At 44.5% G+C, this 20,841-nt stretch overlaps 1 protein-coding gene across 4 annotated transcripts in view; it reads right to left on the bottom strand.

Moving 5' to 3' along the window:
• The window catches only part of LOC139280690 (ras-related protein Rap-1b), a 77,613-nt gene extending 57,084 nt beyond the window's left edge, over positions 1-20,529 (bottom strand). The window contains exon 1 of one of the 4 annotated variants that reach the window (XM_070900304.1): positions 20,355-20,529. The gene's annotated coding sequence lies outside the window, so the exon portion shown is untranslated. The remainder of the gene's footprint in view (positions 1-20,354) is intronic. The other 3 variants (XM_070900302.1, XM_070900303.1, XM_070900305.1) reach the window with 3 other exon arrangements.
• Between the last annotated feature and the right edge of the window lie 312 nt (positions 20,530-20,841).

Raw genomic sequence — 20,841 nt, 5'->3', positions numbered from 1 at the left:
GGTTGTGCTTTAGAGTTTTTATTGGGGGGGGGGGGGGGGGCGGGGGAGGGAGGAGGAAGTGTTTTGATTGGGGGGGGGGGGGGGGGAACGAGTGTTTTGATGGTGGGAGGGGGAAGAGTGTTTTGAGGGGGGGGGGGGCGGGGGGAAAAAGAGAGTGTGTTTTGATGGGGGAAGGGGGGGGGTGACTTAAAAAAAAAACTTGATTCTGGGATAAAGGTAGGACTTCTATTTTTTGTGTTATTGATTGATTGCTTATTACTTTTTGTGGTTTGTTTAGTGCTTTGTAAGTCTTGGTGCAGGTCCTCAGCTTCCTTGTATTTTTTATTTGTTATCGAATGCTTATTTTGTGCTTTGTAAGTCTTGGTGCTTTAAATGTATTAACCTGAGCCGAATTCTTACCTACCCGCAATGTTTTTCAGAGCTGGCCACATACACTGACCTAAGTCAATTTGGAATAAGTTTTAGCTGGTCAAAGTGGCATAAATGGCCAAAACTAGCCTAAGTGTCTGGGAACACACCCTTTTGAAAAAAAATCATACCTAACTGACTTATTCTGGAGCAAATTTTGGGGGGGGGGGAATTGCATTTTTTAAACTTACGCCAGAAAAAACAATTACTCCAAAAAAATTGATGCAAGTCATGGCCAAAATTGGGCCCTGAGTAACTACTATTCTACTTCTGAAAGACATTGGCAGGATAGACGCACCATCAGTGTTCCCGCTCAGGCCAACATCCAAGCATTGACCACGCTCGATCAGCTCCGTTGGATAGGCCACATTGTCCACATGCCCAACACGAGACTCCCAAAGCAAACGCTCTACTCGGAACTTCGACATAGCAAGTGAGCCCCAAGTGGGCAGAGAAAACGCTTCAAGTACACCCTCAAAGCCTCCTTGATAAAGTGCAACATCGCCACCCCTGGGAATCCCTGGGCCACAACCACCCAAAGTGGAGGAAGAGCATCCGGGAGGGCACTGAGCACCTTGAATCTCATCAACGAGAGCATGCAGAAACCAAGCGCAGACAGCGGAAGGAGCATGAGTCAACCCAGGCTCCCCACCCACCCTTTCCTTCAAGCACTGTCTGCCCCATCCAGAAGCAAGTCATCCTCGACTTCGAGGGCCTGCCTATGATGATGATGACGACGATGACTGAAAAATCCCCTGTGTAAACTGTATACAGATTGCAAGTTGTTCCTTTTTAAACCTTCTCCCTCTCTGTTCTCTTTGTAGGGGTACATTTAAAAAAAAAGGAGCATATGTACACCAGCTCTCCATGGTACAGTGAAGGCGGCCTACTCAAGAGGCTAAAATGATCCAGCTTAACAGTCATTGACAACAGCAGCAGATTTGGTACAAGGGTGGATTTAAGTTTTGATTGATTTTATTTCCCGAGAGTTTATCATTTTAAGAGATTAAATCCAGGTGAAAAATCTTATTTTGTCTGTTCAAAACCATGAAATTCTCATTTCATGTTGCAAAGTAACAGCCTTATATAATTATTGACTGGAGTTATCTTAAATACTAAAGTTTAAAATATGTATAATGTACTGGAAAGAATACAGCATTAAATTGCTGACAGAGCTGGGTATCGGCAGAGATGTCATTAACTTAGTGTTTCAGATATTGGGCTAGAATTTACTGTCAAAATAAACGGTGAAGTTAACCCTGCTCAATGTTAGTTATATGCAAATTGCACAGTAACCTCAGGCAAGGACAGATGCGTTGTAAAACGTGAAAATCCAGAAATCACGAAGACATTATCTCCATGTCTGACTCACCATTCAAATGCATTGAACGGCGTGAAGTTCCTGTACATGCATGGTAGATACCAACTAAACTCACCATAGAACATTAAGAACATAAGAAATAGGAGCAGGAGTAGGCCATACTGCCCCTCGAGCCTGCTCCGCTATTCAGTAAGATCATGGCTGATCTCATCATGGACTCAGCTCCCACCCGCTCACCATAACCCCTTATAGTTTAAGAAACTATCGATTTCTGTCTTAAATTTATTCAATATCCCAGCTTCCACAGCTCTGAGGCAGCAAATTCCACAGATTTACAACCCTGAGAGAAGAAATTTCTCCTCATCTCGGTTTTAAATGGGCGGCCCCTTATTCTAAGATCATGCCCTCTAGTTCTAGTCTCCCCCATCAGTGGAAACATCTTCTTTGCATCCACCTTGTCAAGCCCCCTCATAATCTTATACGTTTCGATAAGATCACCTCTCATTCTTCTGAATTCCAATGAGTAGAGGCCCAACCTACTCAACCTTTCCTCATAAGTCAACCCTCTCATCCCCAGAATCAAGCTAGTGAACCTTCTCTGAACTGCCTCCAAAGTATATCCTTTCGTAAATATGGAAACCAAAACTGCACGCAGTATTCCAGATGTGGCCTCATCAATACCCTGTAGCAAGACTTCCCTGCTTTTATACTCCATCCCCTTTACAATAAAGGCCAAGATTCCATTGGCCTTCCTGATCACTTTCTGTACTTGCATACTATCCTTTTGTGTTTCATGCACACGTACCCACAGGTCCCATTGTACTGCAGCACTTTACAATCTTTCTCCATTTAAATAATAACTTGCGCTTTGATTTTTTCTGCCAAAGTGCATGACCTCACACTTTCCAACAATATACTCCATCTGCCAAATTTTTGCCCACTCACTTAGCCTGTATGTCCTTTTGCAGATTTTGTGTGTTCTCCTCACACATTGCTTTTCCTCCCATCCTTGTATTGTCAGCAAACTTGGCTACGTTACACTCGGTCCCTTCATTCAAGTCGTTTATAGATTGTAAATAGTTGGGGTCCATGCACTGACCCCTGCGGCACCCCACTAGTTACATTGTTGTCCCTGTCAGTCTAAGTACCCTTTTTAATGACGTGCTAAGTCTAAATTACTGCCAAACTACCTCTCTGGCACTGAAAAGCAACTATTACAAGTGTGGTGTCTCGTTCATTCATCTTTTAATTGTTGGGGGAAAAAAATTAAGGGTAAATGATTTTTTTTACTTTGTCTCTTTTTTTCTCTCCCTCAATATTTCGCTTTCTGCACCCGATTTGACATTGAATTTACTAATCTAACTTGCACTTCCTGGTTCAGAATTTGTGCTGCATGTTTCACAATACTTCAATCTGATTGGCTAAGGAGATACACAGTTGCTTGGCCCTATTCACAGGGCTCCCAGATGCCCTGTAGAAGGTGCCACACTATTTCACTCTCCCACTTATAACCACTTCCACTGCTAAGTCTCATGGAAATTAAACTGGTATGGGCAAGTCTAATGAGCGGCTGACATTGTTTGCTCGCCAGCTACATTAAATTCTCGGACATTACATAATTTTAACTCTGCACATCAGCTTGCACTGTTCGGCTTCTATCTACATTTGCAAATCACACTTACACAGGGGGTTGCTTTGAAGCATGCAACTCAGGTTGGTTTCTTCAAACTGCAAAGAGTTAACCTTGCCACAATCAATTAATAATTGAAAGATATATTATCAAAGGCAAAAAGACAGCTTTGGTCTGGCAGCAATTAAGACAGACCACCTATCATTGATGATCATGCGTGCGCAGATGCCAGTCTGCACTGGCAGCGATAGTATAAAAGTAGCATTTTAAAAAGTACCAGTGGGAATTCAATTAAATAGTCTAATGCATATTCCCATTGAAATTGCATGTCCAACTTTCAGTGTTTGTTCCAAGGCTACAAGAATCTTTCTGAATATCCTTGCTCATATCCTATCCTGCATCAAGACCCATCACCCATCAGCCCTGTCCTCAATAACCTACACAGTTTCCTGGTCCTCCCCCTCCCATCCCCACAATGTCTCAAATTTAACATTTTCATCCTTGCATTTAAATCTCACCCCTCGCTATCTCTAATTTCCACAACACTTCAACCACCTCAACTCTCCAGTCCTCCGAATCCAGCCTCTTGTGCATCAATCCTCATCCGCTCTCTATCATTGTTGGTCATGTGTTCAGCTACCTAGACCTCACCTTTTGATAATTTAGGGCTCCATACCCGAGCATGGAGTTAGCTTTCGTAAGTACACTGCTGCCCTTCCATTCCACTGTTTTTGTTACCCTATCCATCTTCTTATGTGATATTAAGACCTGGAGGATTCATAACTTCTGGGTTAAATGTTGATCGAATTAAAATCATTCTTAGTTCCCACTAACAACTCTGGTGCCTGTGGCCAGAACTCTCATTGATCTTCTTGGCTGCTACCTTAAAATTCTTCAGTGTCTCCCAATAGCTCCTTTTTTAACTTGCCACCCATTTTTTTCCGCTCCACCTCTAAAATGCCCTTATTTTTCTACAACAGTAACAACTTGCATTTATGTAGCGTCGTTAAATATCTGAAAGTGCTTCAGAGGTGCAATCAAAAAATGGATGCCGAGCTAAAGGTGGAGATATTGGGATGGGTGAGCAAAAGAATGGTCAAAGAGATGGGTTTTAAGAATGGTCTTAAAAAAGGAGAGGAGAGGCTAGGGGTTTAGGAAGGGAATTCTAGAGTGTGGGGCCAAGGCAGCTAAAGCACAGTTACTAAGGGCCCAAATTTGCCCAGGAGTTGCTCTGTTTTTTTTGCAGCAACTTGATTTTTCTGGAGAATCTTAAAAATCCACATTTTGCACATTCAATTTGCGCCAGTGTAAATAAGTGATTTAGTTAGGATTTTTTTTTAGTTTCGTTTAGTTTTTTTTTAAAAAAGGGGCGATACCAGCCACCTACGCCCGTTTTGGCCATTTAAGCCACTTTGGACAGTTAATAGTTGCTCCAAACTAACAAAGGCCAGCGTACGTGGCCACTTGTGGCCGCACAGAAAACCCTTGCGGAGAGTTAAGAAATCAGCGCAGGTCGGTACATCGGAGACCATTCAGCCAGAGATAGAGGCAGGAAGGGAAGCGGAGGGGACCTTGCAAAGCACAACAACATTCAAGAAGCATTAAAACATTCAAGAAGAAATAAAAGTAAAACTTAAGTCCTACTTTCCTATCAAAACTCGGCCCGGGAAGTCAGCGGGCCGGCCGGTGCCAGAGGGCACTTGGCCGGGGATAAGTGCGGGACGACTGGGGAGAGCACAAGGAACTGGCCACAGGCTCGCAGAAGACACAGGCTGGCTGGCTGGGCTGCAGGAATCAACCTCACTCACGGACAGCAGGCCGGCCTGTGTAGTAGGCCACTCGGCCCAGGATAGGGGCGGGACGCATCGGGTACCACGCTGCAGCACGCACACAGAGGCTGGAGGCAGGAGCTACTGCGCATGCGCGCACACTCCAACACGCATGTGCAGAACTGCTGGCACTGTTTCTGGCGCAGTGCCCTAGTTCCGCCCCCCCCCCCCCTGAACACCAACATTTCCCAATCTCTCACCATTTAAAAAACTCTGCTTTTCTATTTTTACTACCAAAGTGGGTGACTTCACATTTCTCCACATTATGGCCCCAAGTTTCCACACGCGGCAAAACGGGCGCCCCTCCGAGCTGGCCGCCGTTTATCATGCCGAAAACGGTGCCTGAAAAAAAACGCGCTATTCTCGAGCGCTTTGCAGCTCAATGTCTGCTTGGCGCGGCGCACAGGGGGCGGAGTCTACCACTCGCGCCGATTTTGTAAGTAGGAGGGAGTGGGTACAATTTAAATGAGTTTTTTTCGTGCCGGCAACCCTGCGCGTGCGCGTTGGAGCGTTCGCGCACGCGCAGTCTGAAGTAAACATTGGCACTCGGCCATTTTAAAAAGTGCTGCAGAAAGTGAAAATTTGTTTATTGAACCCTTGCAAAGGCTTGTATTTTAATTTTCTTGATATTTCTGTGTGTGAGGGTGAGGGAGTGCATTCTGTAATTAAAGATAGACTGTGATAAACGGGACACATACACTTGTTTGAGACTATTCAAATTCTTTGTAGCTGTTCAATTTTTAACATTTTTTAATAAAATCACATTGCCCTTCCATGATCAGCACTGAGGCTTCTTGCAGCTTTCTCCCCCTGCCGTCCGTCGGGCCTGACGGCAAATGGCTGCCTCAAGTAATGAGGCTTCCTGCAGCCTTCTCCCTTCCTCCCCCCCCCTACTGTCGGTCGGGCCCGACGGCAAACAGCTGCCTCAAATAATGAGGCTTCCTGCAGCCTTCTCCCTCCCTGCCGTCAGTCGGGCCCGACGGCAAATGGCTGCCTCAAGTAATGAGGCTTCCTGCAGCCTTCTCCCTTCCTCCCCCCCCCTACTGTCGGTCGGGCCCGACGGCAAACAGCTGCCTCAAATAATGAGGCTTCTGCAGCCTTCTCCCTCCCTGCCGTCAGTCGGGCCCGACGGCAAATGGCTGCTTGAAGTAATGAGGCTTCCTGCAGCCTTCTCCCTCCCTCCCCCTGCCGTCGGTCGGTTCCGACGGCAAACCGCTGCCTGAAAGGCCTGCCTGAAGCACTTTCACACAGGTAGGAACATGGTTTATTTAATCTTTTCTTTGCTTATAAATTTTTATTCAGGTTGGATTTATTTGTATAATATTTGTATAAGTATAACTAAGGATTGATTGTAGAATTTAATGACTTCCCTTCCCCCTACTCCCCCACCCCACCTCGTTCCCGACGCCTAATTTGTAACCTGCGCCTGATTTTTTAATGTGTAGACAAGGTTTTTCAAGCCTACAAAAATCTTCACTTGCTCCATTCTAAGTTAGTTTGGAGTACGTTTTCACTGTGGAAACTTTCAAATCAGAAAAAATTCTGTTCAAAAGTGAAACTGTTCTACATGACTAGAACTGCAGAAAACTTAAATGTGGAGAACTCCAATTTCGAAGATACTCCGTTCTTCACCAGTTGCTCCTAAAAATCAGGAGCAAATTATGTCGAAACTTGGGGCCTATATTCCATTTGCCATGTTCTTGCCTACTCACTTAGCCTGTCTATATCCCCTTGAAGTCTCTTTGCATCCTCCTCACAACTTACATTCCCACTTAGCTTTGTATCATCAGCAAACTTGAATATATTACATTTAGTCCCTTCATCCAAAATCATTGATATCGTTTGTGAATAACTATGGCCCAAGCACCAATCCTTGTGGTACCCCACTAGTTAGATTGCCAACCCGAAAATGACCCATTTATTCCTACTCTATTTTCTGTCCATTAACCTCAATCCATGCTAGTATATTACCCCCAATCCCATGAGCCCTAATTTTATTTAATAACCTCTTGTGTGGCACCCTATTGAATGCCTTCTGAAAATCCAAATACACATCAACTGGTTCCCCTTATCTATTCTACTAGTTACAAGCTCAAAAAACTGTCAAACATGATTTCCCTTTCATAAATCAGTGTTATCTCTGCCCAATCCTATTATTTTCTAAGTGTCCTGTTACCACATCCTTAATAATAGATTCTAGCATTTTCCCTACTACTGATGTTAGGCTAATTGGCCAGTAGTTCCCTTTTTTCTCTCCCTCGTTTCTTAAATAGCGGGGTTACATTTGCGACCTTCCAATCCACTGGAACCTTTCTAGAATCTGTAGAATTTTGGAAGACTGCAACCAATGCATCCACTATTGCTATAGACACCTCTTTAAAAACCCTAGGATGTAGGCCATCAGCTCATGGGGATTTAGCGGCTTTCAGTCCCATTAAAGTTAATATTTCATAAGAGACGACACTCAAACTTTGACAGCAATAAGCATAGGATCAACAATTTATATTTGTGCAATATTCCTCAAATTAGGAATGTCTGAGCACATCACAAAATATTAGTGAGTTGGATAAAAAGGCAAAAGACAGCAATTGGCAGCCAAAAATCACAAAAAAGTGTTTTATGAAAAGGCTTTGCAAGCAGATAGGAAAATGAAGTACATCAGTTCCAACCGATAAATGCCTGAAAAATAGGGACCAACAGTGGAGCATAGGACTATCGAGTAATCTGATAATGGAGGAGCAGAGTGGATATAGAGGGATATACGGCCAAAATTTAAAAAAAACATTTTTTTTTTAATTTTAAAAATCAAAAAAAAAAATCACAGAAATAGGGTGCTGCCAGGCCGGAGGGTTTTGAACACACGAATGCCGATGTTATCAAACCATTGGCATGGGAAGTCAGTGGAGTTTGACAAGGACAGCAGAGGAGGCAGGGATATAGGAGGGTTAGAATTTTGGGCAGGAGAAAATGTAGGGTATGGCATTCTGGATAAATGGTAGGCCAACAAGGAGTGCTTTCGAGAAAATCAGGCCTCAAACCAATAAAGCCAAAAGCTGGAGTCTAACATTTGTGGGAGGCAAGTAATGGAGGGCAGGCAACATTTCTTACTACCCGACAGGTACAGTACAAGCACAATGTTGAACAGAATGCCTAAGCTCCGTACTTCCAGGCTAAACTTAAAGTAGCAGCCAAGATCAATGAGAGTCCAGACCACAGGCACCAAGTTGTTAATGGGAAGCAAAGAGGATGACTTTAGTTCGATCAACATTTAATCTGGAAGTTATGAATTATCCAGGTCTTATCACACATCAAGTTGGATAGATTAACAAAAGCAGTGGAATGGATAGTCAGCAGGGTACATGGGGAAGCTAACTCCATGCTCGTGTATGGAGCCTTAAATTATCAAATATATTTCTAAAGGTTTCAATAGTCGAGTGCCAACTCTCCAAAGCAGTGCACTGCAGAAACATTCCATTGCATTTACACATAGAACATATGAATCAAAGGCAGACTTTGGATCTCAAGCAAAGCCTTCATGGCATGGAGATTCTGCATGATTTCTGCCCAGATATCAGCATAGTCGAGGTGGAATCGAATGAAATAGCATTAAAAGAGCAGAGAATTCTAAACGCTGTACCCATAACTACTTTACAGCAGAGTATCGACGGTCTTTTACGCTGATTAAAAAAACCATTCGCCTGAAGCAGTACTCGCCCACAAAACTGACCATGTCCCCAGGTCGCCATGGCGAGTTCCTGCCAATTCCGCCTGTTCGGGGGGTGGGGGGGACTGTACATCACATTGCGCCTGGATTCTTGGGCGCACGCACACCCATGATCACATTAATCGAGCGTTAGTCACCTGTACAAAGTCAATGGAAGCCTGACCCTTTTGGGTTTTTGCTGTTGCTGCTACTGCAGCAATCTCTTCAAATTCTGTTTAAATTAGACTAAATTCAATCAATTATAGCAGAGCCAAACCTACCTGTGCGGCTTTAATTGACTGCTGGTCACAGGTCTTGTGTACCAAATGCAGATCAAAGCAATCAATTGAAGCGAATTAAAAAGCAAGACCATTAAATCAGTCAGTTGATGATGGCTCATTTCCTGCCACTCCTGTGATGCTGGAGAATGCCTTGCTCCAGTCACAAATCAATTTTGATGAGTTATGCTGCTTGATTGCACTGATTCATGAAGATTTTATGTTCGGGCTTATGCTAATGAGATTGCAGGGAAACTTCAGCTTAACTTCACCTCGGCAGAACTGGCGCAGTATTCAGCGCATTCTGCCTATTGCATCCCAAGCAGAAACTCCATGCCTGTATGTACATTACACAGAGATGAAAACTGCATTGGGGGGGAGGGAGAGAGGGGGTGAAGAAAAAAATGGGAGTTTTCATACTAATATGAAAGTTATGAGGTTCACCAAGAGTACTCCAACTAAAAGGATTCTGGCTCACTTAATGTGAATATATTCTACTTGAACATGTGATGGTTATGAATCGTAATGAACGAAGCACCTGCAATTGCTTCTCAGCTTAGCCCCACACCATTACCTCTGGAGTCCCCCAAGGATCTATTTCCTTCGTACCTTCCTATTTCTTATCTACTTGCTATCTCTCGGCGATATCATACGAAAACATATCAGGTTCCACCTGTACGCGTGCAGCACCCAGCTCTATCTCACTACCACCTCTCTGGACCCCTCCACTGTCTCTAATTTGTCACGCTGCTTGTCCTACATCCAATATTGGATGAGCAAAAATTTCCTCCAACTAAATTTTGGGAAGGCTGAAGCCATTGTCTTTGGTCCCCATCACAAACTCCGCTCCCTGACGACCGTTTCCATCACCGGCAACTGTCCAAAGCAGAGCCAGACCAGTCACAACTTTGGTGTTGCGTTCCACCCGGAATGAGCAACCGACTACATATCTGCTCCATCACCAAGAATGCATACTTCCAACTCCGACCCTGCCTCAGCTCAACTGTTGCTGAAACACTCATCCATGCCGTTGTTATCTATAGACATGACTATTCCAATACTCTCTTGGCTGTCCTCCTATCTTCCACCCTACATAAACTTATGCTCATCCAAAACTCAGCTGTCTGTATATCAACTCGTTTCAAGTCCCGTTCACCTATCACCCTTGTTCTTACTGCCCTACACTGGCAGCTGGTCCGACAACACCTCAATTTTAAAATCCTCATCCTTGTTTTCAAATCTCTCGCTCCCTATCTCGAACCTCCTCCAACCCAACAAACCTTGGAGATCTCTGCGCTCCTCCAATCCTGGCCTTTTGCGCATCTCCGATTTTAAATCACTATCATTGGTGGCTGGCCCCAAGCTCCAGAATTCTGTCCCTAAACTGCTCCGCCTCTCTCCTCCTTTAAGAAGCTCCTTAAAGTCTACCTCTTGCAGGGAAACAGAGGGAAGTAGAATGGGGACAAAAGCAAAAGATAGAAAGAAGAAAAGTAAAAGGGGAGGGCAGAGAAACCCAAGGCAAAAATCAAAAAGGGCCACATTATAGCAAAATTCTAAAGGGGCAAAGTGTTAAAAAGACAAGCCTGAAGGTTCTGTGCCTCAATGTGAGGAGTATTCGTAATTAGGTGGACGAATTAACTGCGTAGGCAGCAATTAATGAATATGATATAATTGGCATCACGGAGACATGGCTGCAGGGCGACCAAGGCTGGGAACTCAATATCCAGGGGTATTCAACTTTCAGGAAGGATAGACAGAAAGGAAAAGGAGGTGGAATAGAGTTGCCGGTCAAAGAGGAAATTAACACAATAGTAAGGAAGGACATTAGCTTGGATGATGTGGAATCTGTATGGGTGGAGCTGCGGAATACCAAAGGGCAGAAAACACTAGTGGGAGAGTTGTGTACAGACCACCAAACAGTAGTAGTGAGGTTGGGGACAGCATCAAACAAGAATTCAGGGATGCGTGCAATAAAGGTACAGCAGTTAGCATGGGCAACTTTAGTCTACATATATTGGGCGAACCAAACTGGTAGCAATATGGTGGAGGAGGATTTCCTGGAGTGTATTAGGGATGGTTTTCTACACCAATATGTCGAGGAACCTACTAGAGGGCTGGCCATCCTAGACTGGGTGATATGTAATGAGAAAGGACTAATTAGCAATCTTGTTGTGCGAGGCCCCTTGGGGAAGAGTGACCACAATATGGTAGAATTTTTTATTAAGATGAAGTGACACAGTTAATTCAGAGACTAGGGTCCTGAACTTAAGGAAAGATAACTTCGATGGTATGAGGCGTGAATTGGCTACAATAGACTGGCGAGTGATACTTAAAGGGTTGATGGTGGATAGGCAATGGCAAACATTTAAAGGTCACATGGATAAACTTCAACAATTGTACTCCCTGTCTGGAGTAAAAATAAAACAGGGAAGGTAGCTCAACCGTGGCTAACAAGGGAAATTAAGGATAGTGTTAAATCCAAGGAAGAGGCATATAAATTGGCCAAAAAAAGCAGCAAATTTGAGGACTGGGAGAAATTTAGAATTCAGCAGAGGACAAAGGGTTTAATTAGGATGGGGAAAATAGAGTACGAGAGGAAGCTTGCCAGGAACATAAAAACTGACTGCAAAAGCTTCTATAGATATGTGAAGAGAAAAAGATGACTGAAGACAAACGTAGGTTCCTTGCAGTCAGAATCAGGTGAATTTATAATGGGGAACAAAGAAATGGCGGACCAGCTGAACAAATGCTTTGGTTCTGTTTTCACGAAGGAAGACACAAATAACCTTCCGGAAATACTAGGGGACCGAGGGTCTAGTGAGGAGGAGGAACTGAAGGAAATCCTTTAGATGGTAAATTGTGTTAGGGAAACTGATGGGATTGAAGGCTGATAAATCCCCAGGGCCTGATAGCCTGCATCCCAGAGTACTTAAGGAAGTGACTCTAGAAATAGTGGATGCATTGGTGGTCATTTTCCAACAGTCTATCGACTCTAGATCAGTTCCTATGGATTGGAGGGTAGCTAATGTAACACCACTTTTGGAAAAAGGGAGAGAAAATGGGAAATTATAGACCGGTTTTATAGACATCAGTCATGGGGAAAATGTTGGAATCAATTATTAAAGATGAAATAGCAGCACATTTGGAAAGCAGTGACAGGATCTGTCCAAGTCAGCATGGATTTATGAATGGGAAATCATGCTTGACAAATCTTCTAGAATTTTGTGAGGATGTAACTAGTAGAGTGGACAAGGGAGAACCAGTGGATGTGGTGTATTTGGACTTTCAAAAGGCTTTTGACAACGTCCCACACAAGAGATTGGTGTGCAAAATTAAAGCACATGGTATTGGGGGTTAATGTACTGATGTGGATAGAGAACTGTTTGGCAGACAGGAAGCAGAGAGTCGGGATAAATGGGTCCTTTTCAGAATGGCAGGCAGTGACTAGTGGAGTGCTGCAGGGCGCAGTGCTGGGACCCCAGCTATGTACAATATATATCAATGATTTAGATGAAGAAATTGAGTTTGCAGATGACACGAAGCTGGGTGGCGGTGTGAGCTGTAAGAAGGATGCCAAGAGGCTGCAGGGTGACTTGGACAAGTTGGATAAGTGGGCAAATGCATGGCAGATGCAGTATAATGTAGATAAATGTGAGGTTATCCACTTTGGTGGCAAAAACACGAAGGCAGATTATCTGCATGGCGGCAGATTAGGAAAAGGGGAGATGCAACGAGACCTGGGTGTCATGGTACATCAGTCATTGAAAGTTGGCATGCAGGTACAGTAGGCAGTGAAGGCGGCAAATGATATGTTGGCTTTCATAGCTAGGGGATTAGAGTATAGGAGCAGGGAGGTCTTACTGCAGTTGTATAGGGCCTTGGTGAGGCCTCACCTGGAATAGTGTGTTCAGTTTGTCTCCTAATCTGAGGAAGGATGTTCTTGCTATTGAGGGAGTGCAGCAAAGGTTCACCGGACTGATTCCAGGATGGCAGGACTGACATACGAGGAGAGACTGGATCGACTGGGCCTGTATTAACTGAAGTTTAGAAGGATGAGATTGGATCTCATTAGAAACATAAAATTCTGATGGGACTGGACAGGTTAGATGCAGGAAGTATGTTCCCGATGTTGGGGAAGTCCAGAGCCAGGGGACACAGTCTAAGGATAAGGAGTAAGCCATTTAGGACTGAGATGAGGAGAAACTTCTTCACTCAGAGTCATTAACCTGTGGAATTCTCTACCGCAGAGTTGTTGTTGTTGATGCCAGTTCATTGGATATATTCAAGAGGGAGTTAGATATGGCCCTTATGGCTAAAGGGATCAAGGGGTATGGAGAGAAAGCAGGAAAGGGGTACTGAGGTGAATGATCAGCCATGATCTTATTGAATGGCGGTTCAGACTCGAAGGGCCGAATGGCCTACTACTGCACCTATTTTCTACGTTTCTTTGACTAAGCTTTTGGTCATCTGTCCTGGTATCATCTCCTGTATCTCGTTGTCAAAAATGTTTTTATTGCTATCCCTCTTGTCAAGCGCCGTGGGACCTTTTGCTGAGTTAAATGTGCTCTAAAAAATGCAAGTACTTGTTGTTGGTTGTTATGAGTCACAGCCCGAAATGCATACAATTTAAAGTGAACCAGTACCATGACTACAAAAGCAAAACACTGCGGATGCTGGAATCTGGAATAAAAACAGAAAATGCTGGAAATCTCAGGTCAGGCAGCACCTTTCACACTCGTGCCTCTTATGTCTTCCTTTTTCCTCAACAAAGGATTCCCCTCTGCCATGGTTAACATGGCCCTTGATAGTGGCTGCTCTATTTCCTGCACCTCTGCTCTCACTCCTTCCCCTTCCTCTCCGAACCATGACAGGGTTCCCCTTGTCCTCACCTTTCACCCCACCAGCTTCCACGTTTACCAGATCATCCTCTGCCATTTCCGCCACCTCCAACGTGATCCCAGCACCAATCACATCTTCCCCTCCCCTCCCAGCATTCTGAAGAGACCGCTCCCTCCGCGATACCCTGGTCCATTCCGCAGTCACCCCCAGCAACCTTTACCCATCCCAAGGCACCTTTTCGTGCAAGCGCAGGAGATGCAACACTTCCCCTTTTACTTCCTCCCTTCCCATTATCCAGGGCCCCAAATACTCCTTCCAGGTGAAAGTGATTTATTTGTACTTCTTTCAATTTAGTATACTGTATTAGCTGCTCACGGTGGTCTCTTCTACACGGAGGAGACCAAGCGTAGATTGGGTGACCGCTTTGCAGAGCACCTCCGTTCAGTCCGCAAGTGACCCTGAGCTTCCAGTTGCCTGTCACTTTAATTCTCCACTCCATTCCCACTCTGACACCTCTGTCCTCGGTCTCGTACAACTGTTCCAACGAAGTTCAACGCAAACGAGAAGCAGCACCTCATCTTTCGTTTAGGCACTTTAGTCTTCTGGACTTAACATCGAGTTCAAAAATTTCAGAGCATAACCGCTGCCCATCATTGGCTCCCCACCCCCATCCCCCTCAGAGCCCATTTCTATTTTTTCCTCCTTGTCGCTAATGGCAGTTGGTCATCATCCCACCATTCACACTCTATTTTGACTAATGTTTTTCTAACTCCTGGCATCACCATTTCAATTTGGCCCATCATCCCCTTTGTCTCTCTAATCTCTCCTGTCTTCTACCCTATCACAGACTTTCCCTTTTGTTCTTTCTTCCCCTCCCCCTTTAAGTGCTTAAGAATCTGTTCTTTTCGAACACTCTCCAGTTTGATGAAGGGTCATCGACCCAAAATGTTAACTCTGCTTCCTCTGCAGAGATGCTGCCTGATCTGCTGAGATTTCCAGCATTTTCTGTTTTTATTCCAGTACCATGACTATTTGAAAGATTACTATGAACACTTCTCACTTCTTGGTTTTTACCTAAAGGTAATGGGAACAAAATAAAATGGCAGATTACAAACCTCCTATCCCATCTCATTATATCTTCCCCTCCTTTGCCCAATCCTCCCAGACCAGAGTAGTTTAAGCCATCACTGCTTGCTCTTCACTTTCCTTAGCGAGCTCCGGATCTTCTCAAATTTGGCTTCCAAATTCCTGGACATCAAGACTACACCGTCAGACGCAGCTGCTGTGTCTCTGATCTGCTGCTCAGTTGCTTAAATTTTGAAGTAACTTTGATCAGCTTACAGCCTTTCCCCCACAGCTCCTGTTACCTGCTGAGTCTGTGACTGGCCTACTGATTTTTCAGCTTCAGGTATAATCTAGTCCCTGGCTAGAGTTTCACACTCCTGGGCCACTTCTGGATCTTGTCACTTCCAACTTCGCCACCATTTTTTTTTCTGCCCCGCAACTGATTCTGCACATCGCCTGGATCTTCAATCCCACAGAAATACCTCCAGCAGTGCATCCTCCGATATTCCCGCACTGTTATCTCTGGTGTCCAAGGACCTATCTATTTCTCATATAAATGCTGCCCCTTGGCGACATCACCGAAAACACGCCGCTAGTTGCCACACGTACACTGACTACATCCAGCTATACCTCACCTCTCACTTCTCTCGACCCCTCCACTGTCTCTAAACTGTCAGACTGCTTGTCCGGCATCCAGTACTGGATGAGCAGAAACTTCCACCGACTAAATATTGGGAGGACCAAAGCCATTGTCTTCGGCTCCCGTCACAAACTCCATTCTCTAGCCACCCACCCCATTCCTCTCACTGGCAACTGTCTGAGGTTGAACCACACTGTTTGCAACCTTGGTGTCATATATGACCCCGAGATGAGCTTCTGACTAAATATCTGTGCCATCATTAAAACCACCTATTTCCATCTCCGTAACATCGCCGAAATCCACCCCGCCTCAGTTCATCTGCTGCTGAAAACCTTATCTATGCCTTTCTTACCTCTAGACATCTCTATTCCAATGCTCTTTTGGCCAGCCTCCCACGTTCTACCCTCTAAACTTGAGGTCATCCAAAATGCTGCTGTCCATGAACTAACTTGCACCAAGTCCCGCTCACCCATTACCCCGAGCTCTTGACTTACATTGGTTCCTGGTTAAGCAATGCCTTGATTTTAAAATAATTCTTTGTTTTCAAATCGTTCCATGGTATCACCCCTCCCTCTCTCTCTCTCTAATCTCCTCCAGCCCCACAACTCAACATATCTGCACACTTCCAATTCTCTTGTACATCCCCGATTTTAATCGCATCATTGGTGGCCGTGTTTTCAGTTGCCAAGGCCCTCAGCTCTGGAATTCCCTCCCTAAACCTCTGCCTCTCAACCTCTCCTTCCTCCTTTAAGATGCTAATTAAAACCTCTCTCTTTGACCAATCTGCCCCAAGTATCTCCTTATGTGGCTCATTGTCAAATTTTGTTTAACAACGCTCCTGTGAAGCAACTTCGTCGTTTTACTATGTTAAAGGTGTTATATAAATATATGTTGTGGTTGTTGTAGTTGAAGCCCAGTTGGCAATTAAACTGGTCTGAGGCTTTTGCTGCTGCAAGTTAGTCATTTGCCGAGAGATGTACAGCATTCCTGAGGTACGGCACGAGCTGGTGCAGGAGGGAGACAGCTGTGAAGAGGGACATCATCAAGATCCAGGTCGGTAATTGGAGCGTGGGCAGATACAACAGGAGCAGCGAGGTCGGGGCGAATGAGCGGCGAGAGACTGTGGAGGGCCGTGATCGGGGCCCATGGGAGGCGCGAGTTCGGGGGCAGTACGGACCAGCCCACACTGCGATACGTGTGCACACTAGGTCCGTACAGCAGAGCTGATCTTCAGTTGTCTTGTTTAATCTTTGCCACTGGACCAAGACCTAGCTCTGTCAAGCCTGCATGGTGGCCGGCATGCAATGGCCACCCCATGTTAAAAAAATTCACGCACAGGCATCTTCCACCCTTCAGGATGTAGTTTGGATCCCTTCATTGAAACACCTGTGAACTCGTCCTTTTTTTGGCATGGAAGCAAGTCATCCTCATTTCAAGGGACCGCCTATGATGATGACAACATTCCTGATTAATGTCACCTTTAATTATCAGATTTGTTGAGGGAGAATAGCAATGTAAACTATCAATAGAGTATACATTAACAGGGCCTTAACAGTCAATGTGCAAACTGAACAGTAAAAGGATTCTAGTGTGTTAGAATTGGGGCTCAAGCTAATCATGCATACTGTATAACAGTCCACAAATCAAACAAGGACCTCCCACCCCATAAATACATTTTATATGCTGCAAGCTAATTTCATGAAAGAGGAGGTAGTTGACACACTGGATGGGATAAAAATTAAGAGCAGGTACTGGAAAGGATAGCTGTACTTAAAGCAGATAAGTCACCAGGAAAAGAGGGGATGCATCCTAGGGTGTTAAGGGAGGCAAGGGTGGAAATCACAAAGGTTCTGGCCATAATCTTCCAATCCTCCTCAGATACGGGGGTGGTCCCAGAGGATTGGGGAATTGTAAATGTTACACCCTTGTTCAAGGATAAACCCAGCAACTACAAACCAAACAGTTTAACTTTGGTAGTGAGGAAACTTTTAGAAATGATAATCTGGGACAAAATTAACAGTCACTTGGATAAGTATGGATTAATTAAGGAAAGCCTGCTTCTGTGCTGTAACCATTCTATCTAATTCCATAGTTTTAAATCTGTTATAAACTACTTTGGCTCAACTAAAAACAGAGATATTCATGTTATATGGAAAACACTTCCACCATTGGCATTCAGTTTTATCAAGAGTGTCGGTCAGAAGCAAAGTAAAACTTAATTAATATGCCAAACACTTTGCTTTTATTGCAATTTTAAAAAGCACACCCTATTGCACAAAATCAGATTATTTTCTACACCAGCTGTTATTTTGGTTTCTCTCAAATGAGGCTGATTAAAATGTGATTTTAGCGCCCCAAAAAAAAAACCAAAAAAATAATTTAAAAAAAAAGGGGCCTTGAAAATGTCTGCGGTGTCACCCAGGTCGGGTGGCATGGTCTTAATGTTTTATGTTTTGCAGGTAAACTCAAAAGAAAAAAAAAAATGAGGCTGATTTAGACCTAAATTAGAGACGTGTGCGCTGTGAGCCAATGCCCCATAGGAAATGAGCTAAAAGTATCCAAACTAATTTAGTTAAGATAGGATCCCCAAGCCAAAGAGATTTCTATCCACTATATTAATGTGAGATGTATTAAGACCAAGGACCTAGAGGTGAAATGATAAGCCCTAACCCACTGCAACACCATGGCCCTTTATACAGTTTTAAAAATGAATGCCTCAGTGGTATAAACAATACATTTACTAAATGTTCAGTTATCTTGAACCACCAGCCAGGGAAATTTAAACAGAACCATAACAAAAAAATCAAAATTACTGATCTGAAAATATCTTGACCCCAAACTTGATCATCCAGATTATTCACAGGGGTGTCCCAAAAGTGTATAATGTTACTCCAATGGCAGATGACAAGAGCAGCTCTCCAACTTATACACAAAATTATTTGGGCATTTTATACTTAAAAAAAAAATAAGCTGGTAACTCAACTATGATTCTATGTGTAACTATTCAAAACATCTCACCATCTCGATGCAAATGCTACATTTATTCTAAATCGGAAATCTTGAAGCCCAAGTGTAATCTTTGGAAGCTTCTTGCAGCCCATTTAAAAAATGTAGAAAACTTCAAAACATAAATTTGTACACGTATACCTTGTTTTTTGTTGTTCCACTTAACTACAATCGTAAAATTATCTTCTGCCATTGCCAGTAATCATCCATTAGCTTTTATACTATTGCAACATTTTAAAACCGTAAGTTTTTCCAAGTCAGAATCTACCACAGTTCAACCCATCATAACCCATCTTCGGGACAAATTGACAGATCGTTGATCTATAAAAAGGTAGCCAATTCAAGTCAATAATAAATTTTGTTCAATGTATTTCAGCCGATTTCAACATGTCCAGAGTAAAACAAAATCAGTCAGTTTAAACTACAACAAACCTTAAAGATCGCCTCCTGCTATCACATTCTTCACAGAGGAAGTATACAAGACATGTCATGCCTTCATCATTTGAGTAACATATTTCATAAACTCAGATTACCGAGATCACTTCCCGTCATGTTTGACAACGAAATGCGCGAGTTTGGCAATACTTTTCGACATTCCCCAATAGGACAAAAAAAACCTCAAAGGCTTCATTTTGCAATACTAACTTGATCATTCTGATAAAAAAAATCTATGGCCGATCTTGCACGGGCCTTTCCCAGACTCAATGCATCCGAGTAGGCATATGAAATAAGGCGAAACGCCAACCCTTTAACAATATTACACATAAGTAGGCTTTCGGTGCAGTAACTTCCCATTTTGGCAGACATTCAAACTTGTGGCAGAAAGGCCATATTGCGAGGCCAAGCGAGAGTAGATGGGAGACTTAAAGATCGCGCTGGTAAGCTCTGTTAGTGTCCTAGCTGGGATCCGGGTGAATCAGTGGGGTAATGTGCCTGTGCCCGCGTTTAAACGGTACAAAGCGTGCGAACAAGTAGCAGCCGAGTGCAGCATCCGCCCTGGCTGGGTAGCGGCCTCGGGGGATATTTCCCGACTAAGGCGGGGCTCTCGCCTCACATCATCCTGTCAACGGCACCGATAGAAATTACAGCCGAATAGATATATATATATATATATATCTCCAGATAAACAATATAGATAGAAAGGGAACAGCAATATTCTTTTTAAAACAAAAAAAGGAGGGGGCGGTTTCTCCGGAGCGGCCGAGACATCTCCCGAATTTAGAAAGTACAAGTTTCCATTTCCGCTCGCTAACTTCAAACCCACCGGCACTCCCATCACCGGGGCCCAGCGGAGGAAGAGAAACGGGATCCCCGGCCGCCCTTCCTCACGCCCCCCGCCCCGTTTAATAAACCAGAATCCCGGCCCCACCCGGGTCAGCCTCGAGCCCCGAGCCCGCCGGGGCAAACAGAGCGGAGGGAGGGGAGACAGGGTGTGTGGAGAACCGGCATCGGCCGCCCCTCACCCGCGGGGACCGGGGGCCGCACTCAGCGAACGGCAACCCCCCCACCCATACACACACACACAGTCGCCGCTCCGCCATCTTACAGGCAGCAACCGCCGCCGCTTCTTCCGCAAACCGCGCCAGTCGCTGCCTTGCCTCGCCTCGCCCCCGGACCCCGCTATTTCGCTGCTACCTTTAAACCGGGCTTTTCGGTCCAGACTTCGGCTCCCTCCCCTCTGTAGTTGGCGTGCGAACCACTCACCGATCGGAGGCGGACGAGATGTGATGCAGCTGCCGGTTGCTCGGTGGGATGCACTGTGCTCGGCGGCCGCTGGAGTCGCTCGGCTTCGCCTTCTGTCGTCAACGCCGCCACCGGCCGCAGTGCGAGCAGTCACCTGACGTCACCCGCGCGGCGCTCACTCCAGCCCTCACTATCTCTTTTTATCTATCTATCATTCTCACTATTTTACTTTCTCTCTCTCTCTCCATATCTTCCCATTATCTATCTATCTCCATGTCTCACTATCTTTACATCTCTCTATTTGCGTATCTTCTCTTCATCTATCTCTCCATTTCTCACTATCTTTATAGCTCTCTATTTCCATATCTTCTCTTTATCCCTTTCTCACTATTTAGCTATCTCTCTATCTTCTCTTTATCTATCTATCTATCTGTACATA

This window comes from Pristiophorus japonicus, chromosome 15, assembly GCF_044704955.1.
Source record: "Pristiophorus japonicus isolate sPriJap1 chromosome 15, sPriJap1.hap1, whole genome shotgun sequence".
Lineage (NCBI taxonomy): Eukaryota > Metazoa > Chordata > Chondrichthyes > Pristiophoridae > Pristiophorus > Pristiophorus japonicus.
Note: the sequence above shows the minus strand (reverse complement) of the source record. Positions and strands in the feature narration are given on the sequence as shown.